Genomic DNA, 3,435 nt, shown 5'->3' with positions numbered 1-3,435 from the left:
CCAACCCAAGGAAGCCTGTAGCGCCCGAACCCTAGGCCGCCCCCCCAGACCCCCAGACCCCCTGCCCCAGCCCGCCTTCCCGCTCTGCAGGGCCTGGCCTGCGCACCTGCGCCCCGCCAGTCCCCACCGCCTCCCTCCCTCCCCGCTCCACCCGGGAGGAAATGGGGCACTGGGCCAGGAGGCCACCGGCACTCCTGGAGCCAGCAGCCTTGGAAGGGGCCCGGGCGTGCCGTTGCGCACTGGCACAGGGCGTGGTGTGATGCATGCAGAGACAGCGAGTGCCCGCCTCACCCACCAGCTGTCCACCTGGGGCGGGAGGGGCTTCCTCTCCTGTCGGAATGGCCCCTGAGCCCAGTGTGACCAGCGGCCAGGCAGCGGCGGGGGGCGGGGGTGGGGGCTTCCAGACTCAGAGGGACCTGCTCTGGGGTTCCAGTAAGACTTGGTGGGCTCTGAGCACCTGGGTCTCGGTGGGCTTCAGGGCCGTGGTAGTGCAGAGTGGGCCCCCAGGACAGGGAGGCCAGAGGACCGAAGGGGGAAAACCACGGAAGGCTGCCAAGGCCTGTTGGGGAGCCGGGATGGTGTCTCCAGGGCAATGGGGAGATATTTGATCAAATTTAATTTTCTGGTAGATAACTGGAGACCGTGGGAGGTCACTGTGGGGAGACACTGACCGGCAAAGGCACAGGGGCAAGAGGCCTGTTGGGACATTCACTGCCACCCTCTTCAGTGAAGAGAAGCCAGCCTACTCATGGCTTTGTCACCAGAGTGGACTCACTTCCCCCAGTCCTGTGTACCTCCCCTCTCCAGGATGTTCCCTTCTTTACATCTTTTTTCCAGAAAGGCATGTCTCTGTCCCTCCTGCTTGATTCTTAGATTGACCCGCAGACTAGCAGTAATTAAGTTATCTGCTAAAGACCAGTGGGAGAGGAGGCCCTGGGTCAGCCAGCACATCATGCCCAAATATGGTTGACTCTTGCACAGCCCTGGTGTCTGCAACACCCGTAGTGGGGCTGCAGTCCCCACTGGCATCTCCCCTGCCCTCCAGCATGCTCGCTTAGGGGCTGCCTGTCCCCCCACTGGTTTTTCCTCACCAGTCGTGGTGGCATGGGGTCTAAATTATGTTTTTCAGTCTGAGGCTCACCTCCTGTGCACTGTCCACTCCTGACCACTTTCAGACACACGTGCACAAAACTCCACACTGTGGTGTCTGGGAACTGGAATGGAGGTGGGAGAGAGAGCTGTAGAGGGGGACCCGTGTGGACCCCTCCCTACCAGGCCCCATTCAAGAGGAGGTGAGAGTTGTCCTTCTGATTCCCCTGCCCCACTGGAAAGCAAGTTCCCAAGGACATAATTACACCAAGAATTGATTTTCACTCCATAACTGCCATCCAATTGGGTCATCTGTGTTCATTCCTTAATCTTCAGAGAGCAGGGAAACTGAGTCAGAGTAAGCGATCAGAAGCCGGCTCCAGCAGAAAGGGGGACAGAAGCTGGGTGCCCTGGCTTCCAGCCCTAGGCTTTCCCTATTTGGGGGCTATAAGTGATGGGGGTGTAGAGGGTTCTTGTCCCTAGGGGACATAGTACCACCACCAGGTGGCGCCCCATCCCAAAGCCCCCAGATCGGGCAGCCCTTGGAAGCCAAAATCCAGCTCTTTCATATTTTCCCTTATTTGGAGTAGATTCTTGGATGTTAGACACACCCCGCCTCCCACCCCACTCCTGCCCTCAGACCCCAGGCCAGGCCCTCCCACAGGGGTGCTTCGGCTGATGAAGAAAGCCGAAGAGTGGCAGGAGGGGCTGCTCAGGCAAGTCCAGGTGCAGCAGGTGACAGCACTCAAGTCCTGAGTTCCCACTTCGACAGTGCTGCCTGGAGCACACGCAGGTGGGTCTGCCAGCGGACTTCACCTGCTGCTCCTGAACCGGGTGGCATGGGAATCTGGGGACCCTGCCGCTCACATCCTGGCGGGTGTGAACATCTAGCTCAGAGCCAACCTGGGACAGGGTGCAGCCTGAGAATCTGGCCTGGCCCCCCTCCGACCTGGGTCCCCGTGGAGCACAGCAGCCCAGGAGCCAGCCCCCATGTACCCAAGGCAGTTGGTGCCCAGAGGACTGGTGTCACAGGTACCCACTGTCGCCCTCCCAGGGGGCAAACTGGCTGCGAAGTGTCCTTCCAGGTGGTCACTCACGCTCAGCCCACACAATGTTCTGCTTTCAGGGCCTTGCCTTCCTGGACAGTCATGCAGTGACCCGCTCACGGGCACCCACGAGAGCCCATATCCTGCCAAACTCTCAGACACCCTCTCTCTCAGGGACCCCCGTGGCTTTCGGCTCCCACACTCCTGGGCACACACATATGTTCCCGGGGAAACCCGGGAAGGCGGCTGCGCTCACGCACCCGGCTGCACCTGGCCCTGGGCTCCCGCTCCGCGAGCAGCTTGGTGACCTTTCCACTCGGTGCCCGCCTCGGAGGCCTCACCTGCTGTCCCTGCGGGCGGCCGGCGACCGCGGGGTGGCGCCTGGTCGGTCCTAGAGCCCGCGCCGAGCGCCTCGGGGCTCCGCTGGCGTCCGCTGCGCGCCGCGCGCCTCCACGCGAATGGGCCGCCGCCGCCTGCCTTCTTGTTTGCCGCACCCCCGCCCCGCGCCCGGCCCGTCCCGGCGAGAAAGCCTTAATTGGTAAAATCGCCCAGGAGCGGGGGTGGCGGGGCGCCGCGGGGGCGCGCCGTGAGCTCAGGCGCCCAGGCCGCCGGCGACGCCCCCCCACCCCCGATGAGCTCACCGTCCAGCGAGGGGAGGGGCGCGCCCAAGGGGTCTGCAGGGCCTGCGTCTCAGCCCAGCAGCAAAAGCCACCTCCTCCAGGGAGCCGCCCACAGTCACGGCCCCCCGCCTTTGCCCCGAGCCTGGGCTGTCCAGACAAGTTCGATTCTGCCCTTGGGGGTGGGGGGCGACAGGCCCTTGCAGGTGCTCACTGAGCGCCTAACACCCGGAAGTCCGCACTGGGGCAGGGACCCGAGCCCCGTGATGAGCCAGCGTCCTGGCTGCCGCTGATTTGGCCCCTGATGGGTGCCAGGCCTGGCCTGGGCGCGAGCAGTAGAAATGTTCTGGATTCTCAGGAGCATGATTAGGGGCAGTGCTGAGCTCTGGGCGTGTGCAGTGGGGTGCCACCGAGGGGCCTAGCGCCTGTGAACTGGGCGGGCACAGCCATGCCCCGATGCTGCCAGGCTCCCTCTTCCTCTTCTACGCGCCCGTTGCCTGGTAGCTTCGTATTCAGCTCCAATGTTACCTCCTTGGTGAAGGCCACGCAAAGCAGTGTCGTAATATTTCGCCCACAATCCTCAATAAGAACTACATTTTAGGGCTTCCCTGGTGGCGCAGTGGTTGACAGTCCGCCTGCCAATGCAGGGGACGCGGGTTCGTGCCCCGGTCCGGGAGGATCCC

The sequence above is a fragment of the Lipotes vexillifer genome, unplaced genomic scaffold (assembly GCF_000442215.2).
Source record: "Lipotes vexillifer unplaced genomic scaffold, Lipotes_vexillifer_v1.1 scaffold1785, whole genome shotgun sequence".
In the NCBI taxonomy this organism is placed as follows: Eukaryota; Metazoa; Chordata; class Mammalia; order Artiodactyla; family Lipotidae; genus Lipotes; species Lipotes vexillifer.
Note: the sequence above shows the minus strand (reverse complement) of the source record.